This window comes from Callorhinus ursinus, unplaced genomic scaffold (genome assembly GCF_003265705.2).
Source record: "Callorhinus ursinus isolate GAN/ISIS: 27379988/994484 unplaced genomic scaffold, GSC_fseal_2.0 scaffold18, whole genome shotgun sequence".
NCBI classification, from domain to species: domain Eukaryota; kingdom Metazoa; phylum Chordata; class Mammalia; order Carnivora; family Otariidae; genus Callorhinus; species Callorhinus ursinus.
This window is the reverse complement of record NW_027397080.1, coordinates 6,199,504-6,214,586: the sequence shown is the minus strand read 5'-3', so window position 1 is coordinate 6,214,586 and position 15,083 is coordinate 6,199,504.

Sequence of the window (15,083 nt, the reverse complement as noted above, 5' to 3'; positions counted from 1 at the left end):
CTGGGGAGGGCAGTCTGCTTTATTGAGTCCACTGATCCAAATGCTAATCTCATCCAGAAACACCTTCATGGGCAAACCCCAGAGTAATGCCTGGGCACCCCATGGCCCAGTCAAGTTGACGTGTGAAATTAACCATTACAAAGACCAACATGGCAACTCCTCTCCTGCAGTTTATGGTCCAACAAGAACAACAGACACATATTGAGGAGGGCACGTTTTGCATGGTGCACTGGGTGTTATGAACAAACAATGAATCATGGAACACTGCATCAAAAACTAATGATGTAATATATGGTGATTAACATAACAATAAAAAAAAAAAGAACAACAGACACAAAAAGTAAAACAACAACTATGTAATCCCACATTGTCACAATATACTGTGAGAGAAATGAACAGGGTCTGTGATCGAATGAGGGGGCGCCGAACTGAATGCATTGGAGGTTTAGGGGAGCATCTCCAAGAGGATGACATAAGGATTAGCAGTGGCCAGCCAGGGGAAAGAAGAGGAAGAATGTTCTGGTGAGGAAAGGTGGCTCGTCGCATGAGCTCAGAGAAGACCTCTGTAGCTGAAAGAGAAGGGAGTTCGCCGAGAGTGCAGACTATAGCCAGGAGTTGGTATTTTATCCCAAGTGCCATCAGACTGTTTTGTAGCTGGTGGTGGGTTATGTGAGCCACCGGCATCACATTGTTCGGGGTTACTCAGGCTTCTAGGGAGAGACTGGGTTGGAGGGGGCTATAAGTGGAGGTGGCCGAGCCGGAGTGGTTGAAGCCTGGGTCCTGGGCTAGAGCACCAGCAGACAGATGGAGAGGGGTGACAGATAAAACTGGGGACAAGGGTCTCTACACCTGTTCCCATGGCCCCCCACACCAATACCATGGAAGATGACTGGGAGCCTAACTCCCTGTTCTGGATATTGGGGGCATCTGGGTGCTCGGTGGGTAGGTTCCTATCCTTTGGGGTGCTGGGGACGGGGAACCCCAACAGTAGCCAACCCACGGAGAAGGAAGCACTAAACGTATTCCCTCTTCCCAGTAGACAGTGGCTGTCTAGACTGAATTCAGGGGTCAGTTCCAGATCCTGGTTCTAGCTCCTGCTCTGGGATGAGCATGTAGGAAGGGGAAGAGCAGGGCTCAGGACAAGTCTGATTCCATCCCAGCTCTGCCCTGTACTCCCTGCTGGGACTTCCCCTTCGCTGATTACTTGGTGTAAGCAGGATTAATAATGGTCCTGGGCTCACAGGATTTGTGATCAGCATTAACTGAGGCAATGCATGAAAAGATACACATAGCACAGTGTCAGGCACAGAGCAGGGAGTTCACAAATGGAAGCTGCTTCCCCATGCCTAGAGAAAGCTCTAGTCTGGTTTCTGGCTGAGACTAGAGGGCCATCTGGGGCCAGGTCATATGATCTGGGCTGGCTCTGCAGCCTCACTTACCCCCTATTTGCAGACGGAGCCTGGTTACATGGCACTGGAGAACCTGTCTCCGGATCTGGAAGGTGGAGAGGTAGCCAGAGGCAAGAAAGGGCAGAGCTTGAAGTGACCCGGAGAATAGCATACCGTCTCAGAATTGGAAACTCTGGGGTGACTCCTGGGAATCTATATTCTCTGTACACTGATGTTTGAGAACTACTGACTTGTCCATCTTATTTATTTTGGGTTCAGGAAGACTCGAAGCCAAAGGAGGAGAAGTAAAAGCAGAGTAGTGGGGGTGCTTGGGTGAAGAGCGCTGGATGGGAAAGAAAAGCCCCTGGAATAAATTAGATGTGCAAAGGGTGAGCACACAGGGTTTGACTGCTTCAGGGAAATGTTCTTCCTGTTTAGAAAGAACAAACAAAACACTTCTGTGATGTGAATTCTGAAAGGAGAATTTGCAAGTGGGGAGAGATTTCTAAGTAAATAACCCAGTTCTGCCCCACCTACACCCCGCATGGTGGCAGGCACGGTGCTAAGCAGGGCCGCTAAGCAGGTGCACACCGTTACAACTGAGACGGTTGAGGAAATATTGCCAAGTAACATACTAGTTGGCAAAAGGTACACAGGAACCTCACTAAGTAGTAAAGTTAATTATATATAAATATGTCATAGATTCATTAGTTCATTGGATACCCTCATGAACATTGATAAATGTCCTCCTAAAATAACCACCTCTGAGAAACACCCAGGGCTCTCTCTGTTACTCCTCCCATGTCTCTGCCTACAGTACATGCCGTCTTGCTCATTCTTTATAAAGTGCTCTGCGCTCTAGGGGAATCATAGTTTATCTTTATCCTTGAATTACTCACGTGTTAGGAGCTCTAAATAGTTCACCATTTCCATCGGCTTTACTGGTGGTGCATTGTACTTGTAAAAGTAGTAGGTGGGCAGGGTTTTAATGTTTCCTTGGAAGATCCAGAACTTACAGAAACAAGTTAAAGGTGAACATCCAGGAGAAAGACAGTGGTGTTTGGGTAAAGGTTTCTTTTAAATATCACAAAGAAAAATCTTCTGGATCTGAGGGAGAAATATTCAAAAAGATATTAATAATTGCTAATAATAGAAATGTTGGATCAAAATGTACCCCAATTTCATTAAAAGGTAAAGATGCTCAAGCTCTGTAGCACTTGTACCATTCGGAATGGCAAGTCTGCTTGGCCGAAGTTCATGGTTTGCATGAGTCAGGGTTAGAACAGATAAGCAGAAACAGTATGAACAACATAGAAATAGGAATTTATTAAGGGATTAGAGTTTATGCAATTGTAGGGTTTCCTTAAGGGCATAGTGGGTGGGGGTGGCTTCTCCCTGTTTCTCAACGTCTGGGGCTTCAACTGGGAAAATTGGAGACTGAGGGCTAATGCCATCTGGAGCCGACTTCACACACACATCAGGTGCTTGATGCTGATGTCAGTGAGGCCCTCAGCCAGGGCCGTTGTGTAGACATGGGGCAAAGCTCTGGCCAATGGAATATGAGTGGAAATGGTACTATCTCTTCCAGGCCTGGCCCATACAAACTTCTTGTATGATCTTTTCTCTTTTCCATCTATCAGCTGAATGAACAGGACTTCAGAGACCTAGAAGAAGGGAAAGCCCAAAGGTGGAAGAAGTCTGGGTTTCTGAGGGACCACGTAGAGCAAAGCCCTCACTGCCCTGCCCTGGACTGTGACATGAATGAGAAATAACTTGCTACAAAGCCATCTACAGTTAGGAGCTGTGTGTTACAGCTGTTAATGCTCGTTACCTTGACTAATAACCACCTCTGCTCACTGCTCATTTACTGAAGTTACAGGTGACCAGAGGATTTCATCTGGTGAGATCTGGTGAGCTGCAAACATCCCTGGTGGTTGTGCTCAGCATCCCACTGTGACAAGAGCCCTTTGTATAGTCACTGTGTCAAAGGTTGGTCTTGCAGCTCCTATCAGCTGACGTGTGTTTGATGGAATTTTGATGATCTCATATACCTCTTTCTGACTAATGGTCACAACTCATGAGTTTTGTTGGCATTTTGTTAAGGTAGAGGGCAAACTCCATTGTCTTTCTATCACTAAGTTTATGAAAGAGCTCATATCTGGATCTACCTCTTCTGTCCCCATGAACTTGGAGGAGTGTTCATCTCCTACCCAAAGGCAGTCCAGGGTACAAATGTCTTCCCCCTTACTGAATCCAATAGCAATTCTATGTTATTGCCCCTCTTAATCCCCTCAACAATGCAGTTGAACAAACTCCTCCTTGAGACACTTTCTTCATTTGACTCCTGTAACACAAATTTCCTATAACTTGCTGGCTTCACCATGGCCATTTCTGCAGGCTCTTCAGTTGGATACCTAATAGACATCTCAAATCAAACAAATTCAGATTAGAAACTCTTGATCAACCCCTCCAGACCGAAGCCACCTGCACACATCCACACATCAACCCAAGGCACCACTCTTCACCTAGTGGCTCAGGCCAGTTATCCAAAAATCATGCTTTTTGCCTCCTTCTCACACTGCCAAACTCTAATTGATCAACAAATCCTACCAAATCGAGCTTCAAATGATATATGCCAAGATCAATCCACTTCTTGCCATCTCTGCTTTTACTGTTCTAGTTCCAACCACCATCATCTTGTGCCTGGAGGATGGAAGAGCCTTGGAATTGGTCTATCGCCCTCCACACTTATTCCTACATTGTTTATTCTCCACAAAGAAGCCAGAGTGATCTTTTAAAAGTAAAAACTGGGGGTGCCTGGGTGGCTCAGTCAGTTAAGCATCTGCCTTCGGCTCAGTTCATGATCCCAGGGTCCTGGGATCGAGCCCCGCATCAGGCTTTGCAGGGAGCCTACTTCTCCCTCTCCCTCTGCCTGCCACTCCCCCTGTTTGTGCTCTCTCTCTCTCTGTCAACTAAATAAATAAAATCTTAAAAAAAAATAAAAGTAAAAACTGTCCTTTCAGTTCCCCAAACATACCAAACTCTTCCCTACCTCAGGGCCTTTGCACTTGTGGGTCTCTTTTCCTGGAACATCCTTCTCATTGAATGGCTATTTCTTATGCTTCAGATCCAAACCCACAAGTCATATCCTCAGAGAGCACTTATCATCCCACTGAAATGTTGATCTTCATGAGATGATAATCTCCACAAGGGTGTGCGCTATGGACAGAATTGTGTCCCCACCCCACCCCCCACACCAAAATTCATAAGTTGCTCTAACCCCCAGTGTATTTGGAGATATGGTCTTTAGGCGGTAATTAAGATTAAATGAAATCACGGGGCGCCTGGGTGGCTCAATCGGTTAAGTGTCCAACTCTTGGTTTCAGTTCAGGTCATGATCTCAGGGTCGTGAGATCGACCCCTGTGTCGGCTCCCAGCTCTGTGCTGGGTGTGGAGCCTGCTTCGGATTCTCTAGTTCCCTCTCCCTCTGCCCCTCCCCACACCACATGTTCAAGTGCACACACTCTCTTTCTCTAAAAAAAAAAAAAAAAAGATTAAATGAAGTCATAAGGATGGGGTGCAAATCGAATAAGACTGATGGCCTTAGAAGAGGAAGAGCTCTCCTTCCCTCCCTCCCTCTCTTAATCTTTCTCCCCCTTCCTCCACCCCAAGTACACACACGGGGGAAAGGCCATGGAAGAACATAGTGAGAAGGTGGCTGTCTACAAGCCAGGAAGAGTGCCCTCACTGCCCAACTGGACTGGCTGGCACCTTAATCTTACATTTCCCAGCCTCTAGAACTGTGAGAAAATACGTTTCTGTTTAAGCGCGCCAGTCTGCGGTATTTTGTTACGGCCGCCCAAGCTAAGACAGCAGCTCTGCAGAGTCGGCTTGTCTCCACTTTTCTATCCTTTGCACTTAGCACGGTGATCGGCACATAGTAGGCATGCAAAAATTATTTGCTGAATAAATGAATGGGCTCCACACAAGCTACTTGTACTACCGCTTCAGCTGTATGTGCCACCCCCATGCCAGTCCTCAACTTCCCTAAACGTGAGGCCCGTGTCACAGGAATTTAAAGAGCAGCTTTTCCTTTCTCCTGCCCCTTTCCTGAGTACTGGAAACATTACCATAGATGACTGCACCCCTTCCCACTTGTTAAGACACTTTATCCAGAACTTAATTAAGATTTGCACATGAGATGAAACCTGTTTGCTTTCCCTGGACTGAGTGTAACCAGCTCTGGTGAGAAAATGAGGCCTGACAGGGCGCCTGGGTGGCTCAGTCCACTAAGCTTCAGACTCTTGGTTTTGGCTCAGGTCATGATCTCAGGGTCATGAGATGGGGAGCCCTGCATCAGGCTCCACCGAGCAGTGCAGAGTCTACCTGAGATTCTTTCCTCTTCCTCTCCCTCCTCCTCTGCTCCTCAGCCCGCCCCCACTTGCGCTCCTGCTCTTGCGCACTTTCTCTCTCTCTCAAATAATAAATAAATACAATCTTAAAACACACACACACACACACACACACAAAAACGAGGCACTTGGCCCACTCAGGGCTGGGTTAATGAGTAACCGGATTTGGGGTTTGTTCCTGTTTTCTGTGAGAACCATGACCCGCAGTGTGATGACCCCGTGCAGAGAACAGCGGGGAGGAGGTGTGGGTGTCACCCGCCCGGCCTTGGCCGGGAGCTCGGGGATTCTGTTGGGAGACCGGCGGGGGGCGGCGCAGGAGGGGCGGCGCGGGGCGGGGGCGGGGGGCGCAGGGGGGCGGCACAGGGGGCCGCAGAGGCCGCAGGGGGCTCCAGCGCGCAGCCCATGGGGAGGTGCCCAGGGGAGCACACAGGCCCGATTCCCAGGGGAAGAGCCGCCCACCTCCCTGTGTGGTCTCGGGCCAGGGGGCTCCAAGCTGCCAAATGCACATCGCCAGCCAAGCCCCCCGAAGTCCAGATGTGGACACCCCGCGGCCAAATCTCTAGGAGGCATCCCGAACTAGCATGTCTAAAACCAAACTCCTGATTCCCAGCCCCTCCCTGACGCCCTCCTCCCTAGCTCCTCCTGGTCTCAGGAAATGACAGCTCTGTCCTTCTAGCTGCTCCGTCTCAAAGCCCTGAGGTTGCCCTTGACCCCTCTTTGCCTCACAGCCCGCACCCGGTGCGTGAGCAAATCCTGTCAGCGCAGCCCTGCCTTCACCCACTTCTCAGCGCGGCGCCTCTGTCCTCCGGTCTGGGCCAGCAGCGTGTGTCCGTCGGTCCCCCGCACCCCTGCAGGGACGGCCTGGGGGTGGGGGGCGGCTCCGCCCTCGCCCTGCTGCTGTCCCGTCTCCTGCCGGTGGCCAGAGCGGCCTTGAGCACGCAAGTCAGAGGAAGCCACCCTTTCGCTCAGCACCCTCTGCTGACGCCCCAGCCCACGGAAAGGCCACAGCCGTCCCCTGGCCGCAAGGCCCCGTGCCATCGGCTCCCTGCCCCACGCCTCCGCTCGGCCCACGGCGCCCACTCTCTTCTGCGACCCTGGCCTGCGTTGGGCAGACTATTTCAGAGAAACGGGACCAAGACGGTGCACACCGTCTCCGCCGAGAGAGACGTATTTGCATCCTGTGGGGGCAGGCAAGTCTGAGCTCCACAGGGCAGGCCAGCAGGCTGGAAATTCAGGCAAGAGTGGACGGCGTCTTGGGTCTGAAGGCTGAAAACTCCAGCAGGAGTTCCGTGCTGCTGCGTGGGGGCCGCATTCCCTTCTTCCTCGGGAGGATGTCAGTCTTTGCTCTTAAGGCCTTCAGCTGGGTGCTGAGGCCCACCCACATGACAAGAGGGTAACTCGCCTCGCTCAAAGTCCCCTGATGGAAACATCCATTCCATCCAAAAAGTGCCTTCATAGCAACAGCTAGTTTGACCAAAGCACTGGGCGCCAAGGCCTGGCCACGTAGACACATAAAATTAACATCCCGCGGTCTCTTTCGCTGTTCCTTGAAGGCAGACGTCGTCCTGTCTCAGGCCCTCACCCTCACTCCTCTCTGCCCGAATGCTCTGCTCCACGTGACGCCTGGGTATCCGAAGTTCCCCGCGCTCGCTTCCTGTGGGTTTTGCTGGATGTCACTTTGTGATGTCTTCTTCGTGACGTCCCCCTCGGCTGGGCTTCCCTGTGAGGTGGGTCTCAGGTGAGGCATGTCTCAAAGGCACAGTTTTCTGATAGTGCAGTCTCATTGTGAACAGTTGTGCTGGGGACTAGAAACTCCTTAATCTAAGGACTTTGTCTAACTTGGCCAGTGGCCAGTGCTTTGGCTGTAATCTCTCAGTTGCAAACCCCACCCCCCCTTCTATACGGGCTTTGTGAAGCTGGACCTGGGACTCTGAAGCCCACGTTCTCCTTTGCTTGCTGAACCCCTGTCGGGCTCTGCCACAGGGGCGGCCACAGAATGCCCTAAGGGAACCTGGGGGGTTTGTTTAATCAGATATGGTGGGACATGCACACGCAGAAATGACTGTCACGAAGGAGGATGCTTACTCACAGTCCCTAGAAACAGGAAGGCAGAGCTCACCGTGCAGGGCTGTGTGGGGAAGCACCAGGGTGGGTCAGGAGGGAGAGGGAGTAGGGGGAAAATGTGGGAAGAGTATTGACTGATTGCAGCTTCCACTGGAAGGAACAGGCAAGGCGGGGTAAGCAGGTCCAGATTTGGCTAGTTTGGATCATTTCGGTGGGCTCTGGGGTATAAGGGCTATCCTTAGTTGTCTGGTACCTGGCCCTGGGGTGAGTGGAGCAAGTGAATAGTGACCCTGAGTGTGAGAGCCCCCTAGAGGAGGTGGTTGGTTTGCATATGGAAGGCATGCTCTAGCGCAAATTGTGTGCTACCTCTATTTTTTTTTAAGGTTTTATTTATTTATTTGAGAGAGAGAGAGCAGGGGAAGGGGTGGCGGGAGAAGCAGAGAATCTCAAGCAGACTCCCCCTGAATACAGAGCCTGATATGGGACTCAATCTTATGACCCTGAGATCATGACCTGAGCCAAAATCAAGAGTCTGGACACTCAACCAACTGAGCCAGCCAGGAGCCCCCATCTCTAAAGGCGATGATGTAAGCAGCCCCTCCAGAGTCAGTAAGGTGGCACCCCAAGGTGCCAAAGCATCAAATAAAAGGACACAAAAAGGCATGATTAATATAGGCATACCTTGTTTTATTGCACTTCACTTTATTGTGCTTCACAGATATTGTGTTATTGTTTTTTTTACAGATGTGGCAACTCTGCATCAACCCCAAATCTATTGACACCATTTTTCCAACAGCATTTGCTCACTTTGTGTTTCTGTGTCACATTTTTCTAACTCTCCCAATATTTCAAACTTTTTCATTATGACTATATTTATGGTGATCTGTGATCAGTGATTACGACTCGCTGAAAGCTAAATGATGGTTAGCATTTTTTTTTTTAGCAATGAAGCATTTTTTAATGAAGGTATGTACATTTTTTTATGTACATTTACACAGTACAGTGTAAACTAACTTTTAGATGCACTGGGAAACCAAAAACTTCATCAGACTTGCTTTATTACGATATTTGCTTTATTGCAGTGCTCTGGAAGGGCATCTGCGGTATCTGAGGTGTGCCTGGAGAGGCAGGGAGCACACAAGGACGGGAATGGAAGAAGGAACTCCCTTGCGCTGTGCCCTGTGAACTTCCCGTGGGCTCTCGAGATGCCTGACACTTTCTGTGTCACTCCAGCAATTCTCTCCCTAGTAACAGCAGCGCCTTTCTGCAATAGCAGCTGAGTCCAGGGTCCAATTTCCTACCCCTTGCAAAGCCAGCCCCATTGTGCCCATTTCAGAGATACCAGCACCAGCCAGCCAGTGCCCTGTCCCCAAAAGTTCTGGGTCTCAGCCCCATGGAAGCTTCTTCCAGATTCAGAGACACCAGCATCCTCCAAGCAGCGCCCATCCTTGGAGGCTTGTGTTCAGCTCTGCTGTGTCCTCCCCCAAACGCACACGTGTTTGGATCCCTCCCTCATCTCTGAGCTCCTTCAGCCCTGGGGATGGTAGCTGCTTCCCGCAATTGCTACCTCTATGGTACTTGGTTTTTTAATCGCCCTTTTTTGTGACCCCATTAACACTTTTATACCTAGTTAACAATTCCTTATACTCAGTTCTCTCTGTTCAAATCATTGGTGGGCTTCTGTCTCCTGATTGGACTCTGGCTGACTGAGACAGTGTGCCAGGAAGGGATTTTTTTGGCATTGCTTTGGTTGTGTCCTTGGAGTTGAACTCAGTGCTGACCTCCTTGCCTGTGGACAGTGGGATGATAGCAATGGTGGCAGGCAAAGACTTCACAATTAATCAAACTATCACCCGTGGTCGACCGTGATGAAATGCCTATTGGAAGTGCCAGGGGACAAAGTGGCTGTTTCCCCTGGTCATTATGGTGGTGATGATGACTAAAGCACCATGGTGTGGCATGAATTCTTGTGAGTTCCCCAGAGTGCTTATGGAGAGAAGATGATGAGCTCACATGAATATTCAGTTGGGATTATGACCGAATTTTAGGAGTAATTAACATATCTTAGAAGGGGATGTGTGAATGTCTCAAAAATGGATACAAGCATTACTGCAACTTTGCATCTTCTCATTTGGGGGAGAAGATGAGATATCTCCATTCGTATGAAGGACAGTTTTATTTTGTTACATAGAAAGAGTTGTTTTTGTTGTCTTGTGGAAGTTCAAATACGTGAAGACGTGTGCGTAGGGATGCTGAATAGCCAAAGGGAGGGAGGGTGCCATTCATTAAGCTGTTGTCTGTTAGCTCCAACCCACCCTTCCATACTTTGCCTTGTGATGCTGGGGCAGCGTGCCTGCCAATCACATCTCTGCTCCCTATAGGCTCTGTCAACACGTGGTACAAGGGACCCGCAAGATTGTGGGAAGTAGGAACTGGCTTCTTCCCTTGGACTTCCCAAACTAGTATCATCCAGCAACACTTCTTCACCACGGTCACAGCAGATCCTTCCGGTGGGGCTTGCTGAATCCAGTTTTGGGTTTTCCTGACATTGGGACACCAGCCTTATTGTGCTTCGCTCAGAAACTCCAACCACAGCTGAACAATACCCCTCCTCAGAGGTCTCAGTTTCAGCTCTGCACGGCCTCTCCACTAAGCTTGAGTTTTAAAAATTTATTTATTTTTTTTTTTTAAAGATTTTATTTATTTATTTGAGAGAGAGAATGAGAGATAGAGAGCACGAGAGGGAAGAGGGTCAGAGGGAGAAGCAGACTCCCCGCTGAGCAGGGAGCCCGATGCGGGACTCGATCCCGGGACTCCAGGATCAGGACCTGAGCTGAAGGCAGTCGCTTAACCAACTGAGCCACCCAGGCGCCCTTGAGTTTTAAAAATTTAAATACCTTCCCTTTGTTCTCCCAGCCCAGATGGTGGTATTGCTTCCAGTAACTGCCGCCTCCAAGGTATCTTACTATTCTGTTCTTGACTTGTTGGCTAACCAGTCAATAACTTTATACCTAGGTGACAATCGTTGAGATTAAATTCTCTCTGCTCAAATAAATAGTGTGGTTTCTATCTCCTGATCAGACCCTTCCTGATACATATATAGTGTGTGACATCGTAGCACTGAAAAAAGTATTTGTTGAACCAATGGCAATAACACTGAGTCTTACCACCTCAGGCTTTGTTCTAAGTGCCCTACAGGCCTTTCCTCATTTCATCCTCAAAGTAATCTGATCAGATAGGAACTGTTATCCCTAATAAAAGGAAAAATAAATACTGATATGTAGTGAGTATTGAATTGAATGCATTGCCAGGTAAAGCAGGGAAACTTGATCCAGTAGAGAAGTTAGGCCATGTGAGATTGCATCTTCAGATTAAGTGTTAGCAAACAACTCGGGATGCAGGAAAGGTTTCCTTTGGGGTAGGTAATGTACAAGGGCTGAACAGGCCCTGTGAAAACTGACTCCATCCAATGGCAAGGGTGAGCTTCTAAGGGCAATAGCCCCGGTTTCAGCAGGAGGGGGAATTTCTTAGTTTAAACAAGTCTTTAGCTTGTCAGCACAGGATTGTTTGGTTTGTAATGGATCTGAGCCCCAATTCCATTTGTGACTTTTTGGAACTTTATCGACCCCAAAAGTCATTAGGTTGAGTCCAAATAGTACAGTTGAGGCACAGATCACAAGTATGACAAGTTCATCACCAGGCTCTTTTTGCTGATTCTGATTCGTTCTCCAAGAAGCAGTTGCTTTGAGCCCCAACCAATGCTTTCTTGCATTTTATCAGCAATATAGGCTCAGAGTCAGGCAGTAGGAAAGCTTATCTGTAGATACTCAAGATTCAGCATACATTTCCTTATCATCTCATTTTTACCATGAGGAACCTGAGCCACAGAGCAGTTAAGTAGCCCCCCCTTGGTCCCACAGTGGGTCAGTGATAGAGCCAGACATTGGCAGGTACGGTAGGTGGCTTACTTTTCAAGGGAATCGGTTTCCTGAGGCCATGTTTCCCTACAGGTACTCATATGGGCCAAGCCTTCCTGGTCAGGCAGGTTGACTCAGAGTTGGTATATTTAACCACTTTGTTACACTGTTTCTAAGGGAAAGGGGGGAGAGAGAGAGAGAGACCAAGAATTTAGTATTGTTAAGAGCATGGACTCTAGTGCTCAGTAGATCTAGGCTAAAATCCCAGATTTACCTTATGCCACCTACAACTTCCATGAACTAATTAAGTTACTTAGCTATCCTAAGGCTCGGTTTCCTCATCTGTAAAGTGGGAAAAACAATATATACATACCGAAAAGGGCCCTGTTTAATCTATTTTATATCATTTTTTTAAAGCATGCCATTTTGTGGTCCATGACTGTCCCCTAGAGGTAAGATTAAAATTTGCACTCTATAATTATGCAAAATACAATTCTAAAGAACCCCTTTCTTCCCAAACTGTTCAGCAAAAAAGCCAGTAGTTTCTGCAAATCAAATGGCCCAATAACCACTGGCCTGTAGTGTCTCTGATATCTTTGAATTGCAAGTTCAGGCTTTTTCAAACGGAATCAGCAAGGCCCGGCTCAGCTGGGTACTGCAGGGCACCATGGCACCAGAGAAGGGATTCGCATGAAAAGTAAGTTACCTGCTATCAACAATAACAACAGCACATGAAACCCAGAGAGCTTTACAAATGAGGGTCCCCCACATCAAAGAAAGAAATTGTCCCCTCTCTTATACAAACAACTTCAAATAACAACAGAAAGAAAGAGAGAGAGAGAGAGAGAGAGAGAAGAAAGTTGGCCAATTCACTTTATAAGGCTAAACTAAGTCTGCAATCTTTTAACCTAAATTCTTTGGGGTTTGGGAGTTCACGAAGATAATGCGGTATATAAGTTGTGTATAACACCTCCAGCAAAGTCTGGACCAGTTCCGACAATCAAATATGTTAATATCTTTGCAGCATAGCATACTAAGTGGGATAAATAAAAACTATAAATAGGCTCACCTCAAATCAGATTTCACTGTCAAATGAGCTCGCTGAAAAAGTACTCTCCTTAAAAAAAAAACACAAAAACACCTGTTGTTAGTTCTCAGGGCTTTTTGAACTTTAGAATTGCAGATAAAGATTGTGAGCCTATTAATGGATGCCAAACAAATCTGGGATGCTAGTATGAGAAAAGAAAATTTAGCCCAAACTTGTTAAAATATTTGCAAGACTCCTAAAGTAAAACGCAGCAGTGTATAAAACAAACATAGCATGACTCCTCTCTCTCCCATTCTTTGCTCTCTACTTTCAAAATATATCCAGAATCCCGCCCACCACTTTTCACCACCTCCACTGCTATTCCCCCCCCCGGCCACATCACCGTATCTCAACTGAATTTTTGTAATAGCTTGCTAACTGACCTCATTCTCTCCCCACAGAAGCCAGAATGGTCCCACTAAAGCACATCAGGTGTTGCCACTCCTCTGGGCAAACCAGAGGAATTCAACCAAATCGAATTCAGAATAAAAGTCAAAGTTCTTACAATCACCTGCAAAGCCTTACGTGATCGGATCTCCCAGTGGTCTTTCTGGCCTCACCTGTCACTGCTCTCCCAACAGCTCACTCCACTTGAGCCGCAATGGCCTTAAGGCTCCTTGAACTGGAGGGGAAGAAGGAAGACACGAGAGCAACTCCAGGCAAAACACCGCAGAGTCTCACTGTTCTTACCTGAAGTTCACCCGGTTCTCAGGAATAAACACTTCTCAGTTTGTCATGTAGCTGAGGCGCAGGGGCTCAGGAGCAACTGTGCCAGGTACTAGAGGCAAAATCAAATATATATATTTTTCACTATGCCACACCCACTTAAAGGATACCTGGTCAGATTCTCCTTGAGAGTGACCTTGTCGGTCTGGAATCGTGCCAGGGACCCAAGGAGATACCATAATCAGATCTCAGAGCCTTATTTCTATGAGCATCTCCTTAGTTTGGCCTGAGGTTGGTGAGGTCAGCTACTGCTTGGCTCTGGGAACACAATAGGCACAGGCCTTGGTGTCAAAGTGGGACAGACAGATACACCTGACTAGAGTTACAGGGTGTGTTTTCCTGTTGGCTTCTGGGTTTGGGGGTTGTGGCCTCTGTCTGCAGAGGTGGGGGTGAGTGAAGCTTAACTAGGACCTCTGACAAGGACTGGTGGGTAACTCCTGATGGAGGAAGGAGAGAACCAGATGAACAAAGGCAGAGGTGAGAGAAAAGGGCATGTGGTAAGGGCCAGAGTTAATATGGAGGTTGGGGTTGACTTGACACAGCCATGGTCCCTTGTCAAGGGCTCTAGGAGCCTTGTTATCAGCATTCATCAGTGTTTAAGCAGGAAGCTCTGGGGAATTTAGGTTTATTTTGAAGAAAGATCACCCTAGGAAAAAGCTGGAGGGTGGATTGAAGGGAAAAAGCCACCAACTCTTTCCTAGTCAACTGCATTAACCTGGTCTCCAGGATTCCATCCAAATCTTTCAGGCTATAGTGGTCAAAGCACTATCTTAGAATATAAAATGTGACCATGAACTCCCTGATATAACCTTCAGTAGCTTCTCCAAACTGCCAAATTGCTCACATGGCTTATGGGGCCCTGCTTGGTGTGGCCTCTGCCCACCTTTCCTGCCTGATCTCATGGTTCTCCCTTGTACGATCTGACCCTTTCATTCCTTGAGTGTGCACAAGTGTCTCTCCCTCAAATCTTCTTCCTGCTTCCTCCTCTCCCTGCTTCTTCTTCCTTTAGGCTCAGCTTAGAGAAGACTTACTTTATTTTATTTTATTTTATTTTTATTTTTATTTTGAGAGAGTGTGTGAGTGTACGCACTGGGGGGGGGGGGGGGGGGGGGGGAGGGCAGAGGGAGAGAGAGAATCTTAAGCAGGATGCGACCAGCTAAGAGCAGGAGGTGGAGAGCAGAGCTTGATCTGCCCACACTGATCATGACCTGAGCCTAAATCAAGAGTCCCCCACTTAACCGACTGAGCCACCCGGGTGCCCCCAGGCTTCAGCTTAAATGTGACCTCAAAGAGGTCTTAACCCACAGCTCTATGAAAAATAGGTGGCCCCCATTATCTTCTACCACAAATGGCCATCTGTGATTTATGTATTGGTTTATTCCAAGAGTCGCAAACTTTTTTCCTAAAGAGTCAGGTGGTAGATATTTCAGGTAAGTCTCCTGATCATGTAGTGTGAAAGCAGCCACAGACAATACCGAAAGAGATGAGC